The sequence below is a fragment of the Podarcis bocagei genome (assembly GCF_964188305.1).
Source record: "Podarcis bocagei genome assembly, chromosome: 14".
NCBI classification, from domain to species: Eukaryota; Metazoa; Chordata; class Lepidosauria; order Squamata; family Lacertidae; genus Podarcis; species Podarcis bocagei.
Window position 1 is genome coordinate 23,056,357 of NC_138139.1, and position 15,821 is coordinate 23,072,177.

General features: G+C 45.4%; 1 long non-coding RNA gene across 2 annotated transcripts; it reads right to left on the reverse strand.

Moving 5' to 3' along the window:
* Window positions 1-212: 212 nt before the first annotated feature.
* LOC308573928 lies at window positions 213-15,583 on the reverse strand. 2 transcript variants are annotated; one of them, XR_014002249.1, is made up of 4 exons: window positions 14,519-15,583; window positions 14,227-14,400; window positions 8,281-8,382; window positions 213-3,221 (listed from the first exon to the last, which is right to left on the reverse strand). It is a non-coding gene; the product is annotated as an uncharacterized lncRNA (long non-coding RNA). The 2 variants fall into 2 exon arrangements; XR_014002250.1 differs by lacking the exon at window positions 213-3,221 and having other exon boundaries at window positions 8,115-8,382.
* Window positions 15,584-15,821: the final 238 nt, after the last annotated feature.

Sequence of the window (15,821 nt, forward strand, 5' to 3'; positions counted from 1 at the left end):
CCGTTCGGGAACCAAGGTACCACTGTACTTGATTCACCGAGAATCAGACAGATAACGATGAAGAGATTCATTGAGTTTAGTGGGACCCTATTGGATGCCTAGAGTTGCACTGTTTGAAATGCCAGCGTGAGTTTCTTGAACGATAGTTGGGAACCACTGTGGACAACTGACAAAGTACACCAGCAGTGACGCTTCTAGACAAGAATTTCCAAAACCACTGATTCATTGGAAAGCTACAGAACCAAGCTCTGGAAAAAATTTCAAGCATTCCAAGGTACGATGTTGTCAATCTGGTGACTCCCACTCACACCACCTCCAAACTAACAGGACATAACAATAAATATAACTTGGGGGGCGGCAGGAGAATGTTCACTAATGCTGGAGAGAATATTTCTCTCTCCCTCCCTCCCTCCACCACATTCTGGCTTGCAATGACGCTTTTACACTTGGTGCCATCTGAAAAGGCGTGTCCCAGGAACAGTGGCAGGTTCTGCGAAGCTATTTATCATGCAGTGACAGCAGAAAACAGGTGAGCTGCCTGCCTGCCAAGTTTGCCTTCTCAATCGTTTGAAAGATGAAGGATCAGTACTTAAAAAAACAAACCAGTAACAAAACCCCCACAACCCCGCTAACAAACAAGATCCACTCATTTCACGCTCAGTGCTCGGCATTATACAACAACAACAAAACTCACTTGCAGCAAAGAAAAGAAGAATGAATGTAATTTGATATCCCAGAGAAAACGCACAAGGCCTTCAACATGCTGGCTTGACGATGATGGAGTGAAAAGCATAAGAAGTCATTTATGTTCACAGTTGCTGACAGAATCTCATGCGTTCTAGGCAAAAACACCCACTGAATCTCCACATCCATATGTGTTGTATATTGCTTTTAGAAATCGACTGAAATCGACAGTGGAAACCAGGTATAAAGTTGGTGTAAAGGTCCTAATGGTTAAAGGTAGAAAGAGCAATGGAACATCCAGGTCTCTCAAGTACAGGCCTGGTACAACTCTAGCTCCAATTTGGAAAATTTTCCACGTCTTAAGATTAAGTTCTTCTCTTCATTCCTTCAACATTTTAGTCCCCTGTCCTACTTCTTGCTATGGATGGCCAAATAAGTCAATGTTGGTTTCTCTCCATTTCTATTTTTTGCAGTTTTACATTTAATTCTTAACAGTGGTTCATGAATTGTTTATTTTCAAGTCCTTGTGAAAATTCATCGGCATCTTAGTGCAAATTAATCCCAATATACCCATTTTTGTATGCAATTTTGCCTAACACATAGAATTTCATAAATGAAGTTTCCCTAACATGATGTATTTTTGCATGTTATTCCCCCCAATGATGCATTTTTTTGTATGCTATTGCCACTACTATATGCATTTTGTGTGCACTTTGCCCCCAGTATACACATTTTTGTAAACATTGCTTGGCTTGCAAACTGAATGCAAAATTCAAGGAACTGCAAATTTCGAAGGCTGCCTATGTTTCAGTTTGCATATTGCTACAGAAAGTGAGAAGTAGGTAGGTTTGCATTTAAATGCAAACTGAACCCAATTTCTCCCCAGTTTCTATTTCTGGGAGAGTTTCATTTTTTATTTTTTATTTTGCTGAGAGCCATGCCTGAGGAAAAAAATCCTTTGCATTGCTGAGTTGAATTCAAGCTGGCCATTGAAAGGAATTATTGGGAATGCGCTCTAGGTGCGCTCCTGTTTCTTCTTCATGTTCAAGCTGCAGCTTGAGGTTTCTCACGCCTGATATCATATACGATGTCAGGAGCAAGGAGAGTGGGTGTGGTTTGCCTAAAATAGCCAAGCGAGCCAAACTCCAAGGCCTAGCAGGCCTCAGGAAGCCTGTGCACCAGAGGTTCCCCCCTCCTGCCTTAGGCCTGTCATTAGAGTGTTCTTTACTGCAAAGTCAAGAAACAGCACAACCGGTTGGCAACTAAAAAAATAACTATACAATGCATGTCAACGTAGAGTTGCTCCATTTTGGTTTTATCAATAGTCCTCAGTAACAACAACAAAACCAGAACAGCAGCCAGCCCTGCAGACCAGTTGAAAACTGGCAGACCACTTAAACCTTTTGCCTTCTACGAAAAATAATGTGTGATAATGTTCGCTCTATAAAAGGCAATTAGAAAGAAAGAAGGGAAGGGAAGGGCTGGCTAAGGGCAGACTGGGGTTGATGGAACAGCCTTTACTGGTTATGAAAACCATGGGCCAGGAATTTGCTAGTCCATTGGAAAAACCCAGACCTGATCCAAATGGTCTCCATCTCTGTTGTTAGGGAAAAAATGAATCATGTGCAGCTCCAAGTATAGATCATTCTCAACTATTTTGCAATCTTTCAATAGAAGGTGTGGATCACACTCATGGGCCACCAGTGCTTGGCAGGCCTTCATGTGAGAACCTCTGATCTGAATACAACCTCAAACAAACGCCAGCGCTTAGGGTATAATAAACACAGGTTGACCTTATCCCAGTGGTTCCCATGGTCTGAGAACCTGGCCCATTTTCGTTTTCGGCGTCTTCTGAAGAACTAGAAGCCGCCCAGCTCCTCTCTTGCTGTTTCAGCTTGTTAATTACTTCGCGCTACTAACATGAACTGCACATTTCAAGACACATATTCCTCCTGGGCTTTGTTTACTTGTTATTATACTTTTAAGTGTCATCTGAAATTCCAGATGATCGCTCCCTGTGCCCTAGATTGTGGTGCTACCAGAGATGATTTATCATATCTGAAGGGAAGTACGGTCATATCTGTAGGAAAATGAAGATGCAACACGGGGGGGATAAAAGGGAGTTAACACAGTTCCGGCTGTAAAGGGGGCTGAGGAAGATGACATTTAGGTTCCTGTGCAAGATGTAATTTCCATCTGACTGGACTGGGCACATATCCAGCTTTTACTTCAGCCCCAACTTCACACTAAGCATAGCTGACGTCTCTTTTAAAAGCTTCAGAAAACAAACTGACTTGAAGTGACTGTTTAGTTTTTAGCAGAAGGAGGGGAAATATGTGTTTGGTAGCACTGGTGAAGTCTGAGCTAGTGTACTGCCTAAGGAGCAACGTTGTTGTAAGGAGGAGGGAATATCTGGCGTGGTTCACAACTGAACGTGAATCTTCCAAATCCACACTTCTGAAATGGTACCCGGACCAAAATCCACCTGTCCTCCAAAATTAATGCTTCTCCAAATTTTGTGATACGGTTCTCCAACCCTGAATGTTTAGTACAAAAAATGCACACATTGGGGGGAAACAAAATGCCAAAATGCATGATATCCGGGGATCTTGCTTTCTAAAATGTGTATCTTAGGTAAAATTGCATAGAAAAAATGTGCATACAGAGCAGACAAAATTTTGTGAGGGCTTAACAAAATCGCACATTGATGTAGCAAACTGAATTTAAGGTTAGGAAAGAGAAATTGTGAGGAAATGAAATCCATAGATTTGTCCATCCCTAGTTATTAGTACAGACAGAAAAATTGCTCTTGTGGTTGCTGAAGAAGAATGAAAAGCTACACCTGTTGAAATTCCTTCTTCTATTCATTTTTTAAAAATACAGCAGCCCTTGTAAAGACTTAGGCCCCATCTGTATAGTACACTGAAAGCACTATGATATCACTTTAAACAGTTATGGCTTCTCCAAATGAATTATGGGAATTGCAGTTTGTTAAGGATGCTGCAGGTTGTTAGGAGACCCCTATTCCCCTCACAGAGCCACCATTTCTGGAGTGGTTTAGCAGTCAATCCTTGTCCACAGGGAACTCAGAAATGTAGGTCTGCTTAAAGTGGTATGATCCTGCTTTAGATGTATAGTGCAAATGGGTCACTGTCATATAACACAGATGAACACATACACCCTCATTTGCTGTTGTAGTTGGCATCTGTCTGTCTTGAGAGACAATGGTGCTTCTGGGGGTGAAGTCAAACCACTGCATTAGCAGCACCAAACTGACCTCCCTAGGGCACAAGCCTGGGCAGTGTGTATAGAGGTCTTGGGCTGCAAGACAACACAACCCCCCTCTCGGCCTCATGGAAGAGATCCAAAGAAAAGCAGAGCAATACGTTTGGCACCAGCTTGGCTGCAGGAGTTGCCAGAAGGAGGGTGTACAAGATGCCATCCAAACATCTTATGGACTCCACTCTGGATTTGTCTAGGGTTTAATCCTTGTGCATTCTCTTGTGCAATACCATTTTGCTGGTGCAAAACATTTCCCCAGTGGAACCAGTATACGGCTAAGTGACTTCAGCTTTGTGGTACATTGGATATAACACTTAGTAAAAACCAAGAGTTTTCTAACTGCTGTAAATATATTAAAATACAGTGGTCTCTGTCTCATAAGCTAATCATTGAATAGACACGATACAAAAGGGAAAAGGAATGGGGAGAGGAGATGAAAGCAAATGGATAATGTATAATAATATGTAAAATTATGATAAAGATAATCACCAGATTAAAGGCATTTTAGTTTCTTAGTTTTAGTTGACTGACTAATTAATTGATTAAATGTGTGTAAAGTTGGCATATTAATAAAACAATGGTCGTAAGGGGGGGGAGTCTTTATTTTAAGGTGTTCCAACTGAGGTTACAGCAGGCATTTTCATAGAAAAGGCATTCCTTGTTCTCTGCCACATGGGACAGCCTTGGGATAAAACAATTTATCATTTCTACATATAGTAGCAGCATGTAGACATCTTTAGTGAATTGTTGAACAATCAATATATTTTGACAAATACTGTTTGAATGAAATCTATACAGTTATTCTTATATTTATTTTTGCACAGGTTCAAGGCTGAATACAAAAAACTACAGTGTGCACAGATCAGAAGTATGCAAAATTCTCGCATATTCATCAAGGCGTTTGCCCAAGGCGGAGTTTGATTACCTTGTTGGTACCTCTGGAACAAATGAACATGTCTTCAGGGCTCTTTGTTCCTCTGGGGCGAAAAACAAAAAACCATCCCATCCAAATGTTGCCTTTGCATCTCCCCCTTTTGAAATAACTACCAGATCTCCTGTGCAGGTAAGATGCAAAGGATTTTGCTTGGACATGCTGCAAAGGAACGATAAGCACTAAGTTCTGTTGCATTCTGTTCCCATCCAGCAACTGAAATCTAAAGCAGCACTCAAGTTTTGCCAGAGTTTTATAATGCCAACTGCTTCCTCTTTTTTTAAAAATACAGATTATATGCCTATGTATTCATAGAGATGTGAGACTGCAAGCGACACACCCAGCTGTTCACCAGCATTGTACCCAATTCTATCCCAATTGTGAGAGGACAAGTGCCCTTTACCATCAACCTAATCATGTCCGCCCTCTCAAAGAATACCAGTAGAAAAGAAAGATGACCAAATGTTGTACAGCCAGCTATTCAAGCATCAAACTCCCACCTCCTGATGAAACAGAAAGATCAGTTCAGCTGTACTTTGGAAGTCACAGCATGTGACATCAAAGATCACCTGTAGTGTTATCACCCGGGAGATGATCAGAACAGGAGAGCACATTGCTGCTCTCATTAGGACCCTTTGAATTTCTCCATCAGCCGACCTCTGCCTCTCAAATCACCATGAACCAAGATAGAAAATATTAAATGAGGTCATGGGGGCTCTCTCTCTCTCATCTGCTTTAAACGGCACGGGAGACATGGTGTGACAGATCTGTCTGTACAATTTCCTCTGGCTGCAGATATGTTTTTGTTTTCCAGTTTTCAAAGTCATAAATGAAGGGGGGGTGTTTCTATAGAAGTTTTCAGATTGTGCTCTGGAAAGCACTGCAATTAGAAGATCCATCATGGCGGATGAGCTTCTTTTGTTTTTCTGAGAGACAAGCTTCTCAGTCATTATCAATGTCCCCTTCCCCACCATGCCCGACTGCATAGGAACACTGCCCACCTCTGCCTTGTATTCAGTTTCTTAGAAAAGTTTTCTCCCCACCCCCCTTTTAGACTGACTAATTTGTCTTCTGTGAAATGGGTGCTTTGCAACAGACCATGTCAACACCAACCATTTTGTGAATTTCAAATCTAATACAGATTTTTTAAAAAAAAAAAGCTTAAAAGGAATGTTGGAGAAGGAAGGTGTTCAGTAGGTGCCCAAAAGACAGAATGTGATATCTAATGGAAGCTCCAAAAGGTCAGTGCCACCACACTAGTGGCCTGATTCCTAAACTTTACAGAATAGACCTCCTGATGAGATGGTGTCTGCAAGAGGCCCTCTCCTGCTAATTGCAGTGGTTTGTTGGGTATGCAACAGATGATTATTTGGGGTATGCAATGTGCCCCGTACTGACAGGGAACATGCGCAAGAATGCTTTGCCACACACATGGGTTTTGAAGGAGAAACAGCTCCCCACTGTGAGTTGAAAAGTTACTATTGTACAGCAATTATCTCTAGCATCCTGTTCCCACTATGGTCAGCGAGATACCTGAGGGAAGCCTATAAGGAGGACAGGAGTGTAATAGCACTCGCCCCACATGTGGTTTCCAGCAATTGGAATTCAGATGCAATCCTTACAGACCGAAAGTCTGACTTAGCATAGGGCAGCTTCCTATATCCTAAACCAGCCTTACCCATGGAAGCTCTTGTGGTTCATAAGAAGAGCCCTGGTGGATGGGAGAAAAGGCCCATCTAGTTCAACATCCTGTTCTCACAGTGGCCAACCAGATGCCCATGGGAAGCCCACAAGCAGGACGTGACTGCAGCAGCTCCCAAATTGTGATTCTAAGCAACTGGTATTCAGGTGGGAGAAGAAAAAGCTAAGGAGTAAACCCCAGACAAATCCCTAAGACGGTTGGATGGCCCCTTGTACGCCTCCTTCTAGCAACTCCTTGAAATAAACTCAGAGTCACAAAGTGATTTCATGCTCTTTATTCAGCTCATAGTGGTGAGGAAGAATGAATGAAAGTCCCCTCAAAGTACCTGCTTTATATACATTATTTACACAATGGGCTGCACATGATTGGCTAATTCCGGAATTCTACTGTAAGCCAATCAGGTTGTGGATTCACTTCTATCTGGAGCATGATTGGATGGTTCCTGCCAACCAATCATACTGCTGCATTGTTCTAGGACCAATCAGACTGCTGCATTCTGAATCCTATTGTTCTAGGACCAATCAGACTGCTGCATTTTGGATCCTATTGTTCTAGGACCAATCAGACTGCTGCAGTTTGGATCCTATTCAGCTCAGTACATAACACTCCCGCAGCCAAGCTGGTGCCAAACGTATTGCTCTACTTTCCTTCGGACCACATCAGCGAGGCCCAGAGGCGTCTTGTCGTCTGGACAGCCCAGAGCCTCCATACAGACTGCCCAGGCTAGCGCCCCAGAGAGGTCACTTTGGTGCTGCTAATGCAGCAAAAACAACACAGGAGGCAGCAGTTGTGAGATACTGGTTTCTGTAGCCCCAGCAAGTGCTGTGATTCTCCAGTGGTTTGACTTCACCCCTGGAAGCACACTCCATTGTCTCTTGAGACAGACAGATGCCAACAATCTCCTCTGAGAGTGAAGGTAGTGCATTGCCATCATGGCTAGTAGCCACTGTGAGCCTTATCCTCCATGAGTTTGTCTAACCCTCTTTTAAAGCCCTCTAATGGTTGGCTTTAGGGACGCGGGTGGCGCTGTGGGTTAAACCACTGAGCCTAGGACTTGCCGATCAGAAGGTCGGCAGTTCAAATCCTCGTGACGGGGTGAGCTCCCATTGCTCGGTCCTTGTTCCTGCCAACCTAACAGTTCAAAAGCACATCAGAGTGCAAGTAGATAAATAGGTACCACTCCGGCGGGAAGGTAAACGGCATTTCCATGAGCTGCTCTGGTTCGCCAGAAGCGGCTTAGTCATGCTGGCCACATGACCCAGAAGCTGTACGCTGGCTCCCTTGTCCAATAAAGCGAGATGAGCGTCGCAACCCCAGTCGGCCACGACTGGACCTAATGGTCAGGGGTCCCTTTACCTTTTTTAATGGTTGGCTTAAGTACTTCTTGTGAGAGTGGATTCCATAGTTTAATAATAATAATATTCTCATTTATACCCTGCCCATCTGTCTGAGTTTCCCCAGCCACTCTGGGCAGCTTATAGTAAAATATGCAGTGCTTTTTTCTGGGGGGGGGGGTGCAGGGGTACACATACCCCTAAACATTTTGTGACTCTAAGTTTGGCCTCATTGAAGGGCAGTATTTCAATATGAGTAGGAAAATGAGAGTACCCCTAAACATTTTTTAAGGGGGGGAAAACACAGAAAATATGTGCTCTGTGAAGAAGTCCTTGTCAGCTCCTACCTGCAAACAGGACCTGAGGCAGCTCCTTTTCATTATTTGCTTAAAGAGCTCCTGCTATTCCTCATGGGGTATCTTTGTGTAACAGCCACCTTCACTAAGGAACTGTAAAAGCAGGATGGAGGGAAGGCAATAACTGTTAATGAAGCCTGAGGTGGAATCAATGAGCCAGTGTCAAAATGGCAGCCGCAGGTGGGGTGGGGTGAGAGGGGAGGGGAAGGGCCAAGGAGGAAGACACAGGATTCACCTTCCCTGTCTGCCCTAAATAAATTGTTTCAGCTCTGGACCTTTCCAGAGTTGGGTTGGGGGGGGGGTTGAGTTTTTTTGCTTAATACAAATACATTTGTATTAAGTAACACCAAATTCTGCTCAGGATAAGTGTTGCCAATTAAATAAATCCATAACACAGGAAGTTGCCTTATACCGGTAATAGACTTTTTTTCTTTTTTTTCTCTCCAATTTTAAGGGAGTGGCTTATATTCAGGTATTGGCTTTTTTTCTCCCCCCCCCCCCCGAATTTTAAAGGTGCAGTTTATTTGCAGGTGGAGCTTATATTCGGGTCAACACAGTACAGTGGTACCTCGGGTTACAGACTCCGCTAACCCATAAATAGTACCTCAGGTTAAGAACTTTGCTTCAGGATGAGAACAGAAATCGTCTTCTAGCGGCGCGGCAGCAGCAGGAGGCCCCATTAGCTAAAGTGGTGCTTCAGGTTAAGAACAGTTTCAGGTTAAGAACGGACCTCCGGAACGAATTAAGTACTTAATTCGAGGTACCACTGTACTACGTCAGGCCACTGGTCCGTTTCTAACACTATTGCCTCCGTTGATGGGCAGCAGCTCTCAAGAATTACAGACTGAAAGTCTCTCCCAGCCCTTAGCAGACTTGCTGGGGATCGAACCTGGAACCTGGAACAGCTCTGCTGTTGAGCTACAAACCCAAAGTGGCTGGCTGAGGTGGAGCCACTATGTTAGCTTCTTGGCAGGTGGGTTGCTGCTGCTTACTGGGAAGAGAGGCAAACACACCAGTGGAGCCAATTCGGCACTCCTGCCGGTGCAGGAGTGGCTGTGAGAGGAGCTAAAAGTTCTGCTGCTTAATATCCCAGGTCCAGTAGCAGTGGGTGGGTATCCTATCCTGGATCAAGGCAAGGTTGTTTCATATGCTCAATTGATAGACAAGAGAGAGAGACAACTTGCAACACAGCGTTCAGAAGAAGCTTTGTGTTCTGCTTTCTGGATGTCTCTGTGCATTTACCTGTTTGGAAGGAATCAGCTGATAATTTTGAAACTTAAAACGGGGGGGGGGGGGGAGAGTTTGCCACTTGAGGAGACGAAGGTTTGGTCTTTCTTCCAGTGCTCATCCCACAGTCAAACTTCCTGTGCCTGCTTAGCAAAGGGCAAGAGGCTCTCCACACAGCCAAGAAGAACAGTGTTTAGCCCAAGGGGATAAGATGCGACTTGGACTGGTTTTGTGCTGTCTGGAAGCGTCCTGTAAATACTGATATTTTTCCAGAAGGGAAGCTGGCTGGGGCTGATGGCACATAATAGGAGCCATTTTCTCCTTGAAATAACTTTGCCCTTGTTAACACCGAGGCCTTGTTTTCTGCTCATAAATAATGCATCCCATTTCTGGGTCTCCCTCTCTCTCTCCTGCTTACATGCTAGTGTCAGATTCCACACTCTGCTTTCTGGAGACTGGCTTTCTGGCTCTCTGAAGAAAAGGAAAACAGAGAGGAGGGGGGGTGGGCAAATTCAGGAAAGACGTAACAGACCCACAAGGCTTATTAGGCTTAACATCACTGCTCCCGATTGTGGTTTCATTTAAAGGCATCTGAGTCTTGCATCCCCCCTCCTTCCCCCTGATGCTGTCATGTGCTTTAGGTACCCTTTTCCTGGCATGCACAAATAATAAATAACACACACACAGCAGTGGGCCACATGCATGTTGCCTGGGCTTCTTCTTTCCAGATTCCTAAATCGCAGGCCAACAGTCTGAGATGGCAGACAGCACTGTGGGTTCGCAACAAAAGACCTCCGAGCTTTTAATTTTTCATATCAGACCCTTTCTTGCCATCCTGATGGTTTCCTTTTGATTGATCTTCTTTGACATCCCGCAACTGCTCCTTGTGTTTCCGGAACAGCCGCCACCGCTGCAGACCATCTCCTCTTAGGACTGGAAGAAATGTTTCCTGCAATCGTGCTTCGTTTTTCTTTTTTGCCTCCTTTTAATAACGTTAAATCTGTGCACGGCTTATGGCAGTGCACCTTTACGCACGCCTGTTGTTGTTTTTTAATAGAGAGGGAGGGAATTGTGGGTGAGGGAGGATTTCTCAGAAATCTTGTAAGATTGCAAAGTAGCTGTGAGGTGTGCCATGTCAGGAAACGAAAAAGTGAGTTTAAAACTGTTCTGCTCCTGGATCTGTTCTGGGGTGGAGGAGTGTCCTTCCAGGGATGATGAGAGTCATCTGGCTACATTCAAAGCATATTGAAAGCACATTTCTTCCCCCAAAGAACCTGGGAACTATAGTTTACCCTGGAAAACTATAATTCCCAGCACCCTTAACAAACCAGTTTCCAGGATTCTTTTGGAGGAAGTAATGTGTTTTAAATGTGCAGTGTAAACAGAGCCTCAGAACCACTATTGGCAGAAGGAGGGTAATTCCCTCAAGAGCCCTCCTGTGAGACTTCTGACTGCCATCAAGTCAGCTCTCTGAAGGAATACCTGCCCCACTGGCCTAGATTTTATCTGTAGCACTTCTTCTGGATCTGATGGGGAGGAGAGCGCTTCTGGGAAACGAATGCTGTTCATCAAGGCCAACTTCTATAACTGCATTACAAGAACTGTAACGTAGAAGAATTGCAGCTGAATGTTGGAAGACTCAAGACAGACAAAAGAAAGTACATCTTCCACAGCACACAGTTAAAACTAATGGAATTTGTTTGCACAAGATGCAGCAACAGCCACAAACTTGGATGGTTTTAAAGTGGGATCACACAGATTCATGGAGGGTGGTGTTATCAGTGGCTGCTAGGCATGATGATGGTGTTCTACCTCCACTGCTGGAGGAAGTAGGCCTCTGAATACCAGTTGCTAGGAATCAGAAGTGGGGGGCAGACGTTGCTGGTCCACCTAGCTTAGTTTTGTCCACACTGACTGATGCTCTATTACTGAGCAATAGAGTGGGTGGCGCTGTGGTCTAAACCACTGAGCCTCTTTGGCTTGCTGATCGGAAGGTGAGCTCCCATTGTTCTGTCCCAGCTTCTGCCAACCTAGCAGTTCGAAAGCACACCAGTGCAAGTAGATAAGTATATACCGCTGCGGCGGGGAAGGTAAATGACGTTTCTGTGCACTCTAGCACTTGTCACGGTGTTCCGTTGCGCCAGAAGCTGTTTAGTCATGCCGGCCACATGACCTAGAAAACTGTCTGTGGACAAACACTGGCGCCCTCAGCCTGAAAGCGAGATGAGCGCTGCAGCCTACAGTCGCCTTTGACTGGACTTAACTGTCCAGGGGTCCTTTACTTTTACCTATCAATGACCTCCAATCAGGGCCTTTTTTGCAGCCGGAACTTGCCGGACCTCAGTTCCAGCACCTCTTAGGTGGGCGTCATTGCCATTCTAAGAGAACAAGGGAAGCGTTTGTAGTGCGTTCTGGCACCTTTACTTCTAGAAAATTGCACTGCCTACAACCTTCCTCAAACATGATGCAAAAGGAGAAGAAAATCAGGGACAGAGGAGGGAAATAATCAAATGTTAGTTCTGGGGTTACTGCACAGGCCCCTTCTGGGAAAGGAGGAGCAAAAATTACAGCTGCTCCCAGCCAAGCTGATGGGGCAGGGAGTTTGTGGCCTCACCTCTCCTTCTAATGCAGCCAGGCTTTATGAGGGACTAAATTTGATTTCACTGTTACATTTATATCTCACTTTTCCTGCAAGGAGCTCAAGGTAGCCTGAGGGCCAGATCAGGAACACTGGCTTCCTAAGATGGAGATTCCTCACCCCTGGTGAAACCAGCTCAGTGTAGGTCACTCACGGAAACAGATGAAGCCTTATAACGAGCCAGACCAATGGCTCAGTACTAACTGGCTGCAGTTCTCCAGGGTCTCAGGTGTCTCCTACCTGGAGATGCCACTGGAGATTGAACCTGAGACCTTCTGTGTGCAAAGCGAATGCTCTGCCATTGAGCTGTGCCCTGGAAGAGCCACTCAAGCACAACCCCTAGCTTGGTACCTTTTTCTTGCAATGCTTCCCTCCCTCTTCTGGGTTCTCTCCAGCATTAGATCAGCCACAGAGGAAGCTGTCTGGCCGCAGACGAAGAGAAATCTGCAAGTGGAGCACTAACTCAGGCAGCAGAGGATGCAGGGCAAGATGTGGGCTGCACAACATACTTCAGACATACCCAAAACAAAACCACGGATGGAGAGGAAACAGCATCCAGGCTATCGGGAAGCGCATGCTTTGATCCGCGCCGATTGCTCTGGGCAGATGGCACATGGCTGCAGGAAGCAGGATGTTTTTAATGCTGCGAGCTGGAAAGCTGAGATGTACATTACACGAAGGTATTGTGCTCCATCAAAGTGACTCATGCAACTCTCCGAAAAAGCAAAGCAGGTGGCCAAAGAGCTAATATCCTTTCCCTAACAGTTATCACAACTCCCTGCATGTCTCCCCCTCCCCCCAGCATTTGCTTTGTTTTAGGAGGGATCCAGGATCTGTCTCGACTGCCAGAAGTTATTTCATTACCACTACAGTGGTACCTCGGGTTAAGTACTTAATTCGTTCCGGAGGTCCGTTCTTAACCTGAAACTGTTCTTAACCTGAAGCACCACTTTAGCTAATGGGGCCTCCTGCTGCCGCCGCACCGCCAGAGCACGATTTCTGTTCTCATCCTGAAGCAAAGTTCTTAACCTGAAGCACTATTTCTGGGTTAGCGGAGTCTGTAACCTGAAGCGTATGTAACCCGAGGTACCACTGTATTTGGATTGGCATTCGCTGTGTGCGCTTGTGCCCCTAGGAGGAGGATGGAGTTTGCAGGACTCGGCCTCACGTTTCGCAGCTGTGCTCCTTGCTTTCTCGACATGCCCACACAGACGCATAACAGAGCTATATACCATGTATACGTAGGACATAAGAGAATCTTGCACAGACAGACACTTGAGCAGGGATTGGGAACCTTTTTTGGTCAGAGTGCCACATTCCTTTGTGGGCAACTTTCCAGGGGCCTCATGACAGAGGTGGGCAGGGCCACAGGCAAAAGCAGGCGGACTCTTTACTATGTGCAGTAGTCTCCATTCCAGCCAGACAGAAGTCAGGTGTTTCTACACAGACACACCCCTCCATCTGCAGCTCTGTTGTAGAGCACCAGCTCTGTATTTTTAAGGTCCCAGGTTCAAACCCTGGCAAAGTTGGGTAGGGCTGGAAAAGACTCCTGTCTGAAACCCTGAAGAGTCACAGTGTATACAGTACAGAGGTAGATGGACCAATGTGCATGCATAAGGTTTCAAGTTCAACCCCGGTATCTCCAAGTAGGGCTGGGGAAGAATCCTGCCTGAAATGCCTGGATAGCTCAGTTGGTTAGAGTGAGGTGCTGATAACACCAAGGTTGCAGGTTTGATCCCTGTTATGGGAAGCTGTGTTTTCCTTCCTGCATTGCAGGAGGTTGGACTAGATGACCCCCAGGGTCCCTTCCAACTCTACAATTCTATTATTCTAGAGCTGCTGCCAGTCAGTGTGGACAGTACTGAGCTAGATGGGCCAGTGGATTGTCTGACTAGTGATAAGGCGGCTTTCTGATGTTCCAAATGTGTGTAAATTTACTCCAACCTTCAGTAAAGCTTTGTTGGATCTACACAACCTGCGCAAAACATAATCCGTCACAAAACAATAGATACTAATAGAAAGCCTCTAAGAAACCAACAGGAATGCCAAAAGGAAAATGCCCAACATCTTACCCCAAGGAAGATCACTTTGTCAAAGATGGCCAAGCCTCCTTAAGGAGTCGGTTCCAAAGTCAGGCAACATCCTGGTTGAAAAACAATATTCAAGATTTCACAGCAAACAACAACAACGCAGAGCCCCAGGGAAGAATCAGCTATGGTCCCTGGATATAACAGACTCAGAGCACACTGGACTGCTTCTTCCCAGCCTCTGCCAGCCAGGTGAAAATGACCTACTTTTAAGAACATAGGAAGCTGCCTCTTACCAAGTCTGACCATTGGCTCAATCTAGCTCAGTACTGCTGACACTGACTGGCAGCAGTTCTCCTAGGTTTCAGACAGGATTTCAGTCCCACATGGTTGGGACTGAACCTGAGACTTTCTGCATGCAAACCAGAAGCTCTAACCACTGAGCCCCTTTCCTCTCACCCTGCAACTGTGGGAGCCCTTGATTTCTGTGGATCTCTGTTCATTGCATCATCCTCTCCTGCAAAGCTCTCCTGATGTTCTTCTGCGCACATCATTTTGTGTTATCATTTTGCAAAATCATTTACAATGTGTAGTTTATTGCAATTTTGCACGCCCGGGATCTATGTGAACCTGCTTTCCTTCCCTCCCTCCCTCCCTCCCTCCCAGGAATTTCACAAGTTAGTCATGGCGGCCTCTGTGCCGCCTTCCTTGCTTATTCTGCTTTATTTTGGTAATAAATTTTCCCATACAAATCCCAACCCTGAAAATCTCGTCTGTGTTTCAGGTTCCTAAAAGCAACTGCTTGTTTAAAAAAACAAAGCCCTGTTGAAATTTCCGAACTTCTTTGAGCAAACTCAAGAGGAAAACAAGAATTAATCATATACACTTTTTCTTTAAGCAAAGAAAAACCATCTAATTAAAGCCACAGCAGAGAATCCGAGCCCCCAAGCCACCTCCTCAAGTTGTGGAACCCAAGCTCCCAGAATTCCCTGGGAGGAGGGATTGACTGTTAAGCCAAACAGGCCAAGCTGGCTGGGTGGATGGGAGCTTTAGTTCTGTAAGGGGAATAGGGTTCTACTGCTGACTCTCAGCACCCTTAACAAACTACACTACCCAGGATTCTTTGGGAAAAGCCATGGATATTTAAAGTGGTATCATAGTACTTTAAAAGTGTGGTGCATATGCGGCCTAAGTTAGGGTTGCCATATTCCCAAAAGTAAAAATCCAGGGAAAGTTGTTGAGCTTTCCCCCCTCAAAATAAAGTTTTGGGTAGGGTTGCCACATACCCACAACATTCCAGTCCTGCCTGGGCCTTCTCTGAATCAGGCAGCTGTTGGGGGCTACTGCCACTGCTGCAGGGGAAGGCATAGGCAAAAACAAACGTGGAAACACCCCCCAACACTCCCCCTGGAAAAAGCAAAAACGGCCAGGCTTGCGACAGATGTTGCTCCAGTTGTGCCGCCACCACCGCTGTATCGCCTTCCTCCCTACCCGGCCAAGGGAAGTAACCTCTCATCACTTCCACATCCAATCTCTGGGCACGTCCAGAATTTTTCGGACGTATGGCAAGCCTAGGTAAGTTCTACTTAGAGTAGGCCCATTGAGATTATTGGACTTAAGTTAGTCATGTCCATTAATAT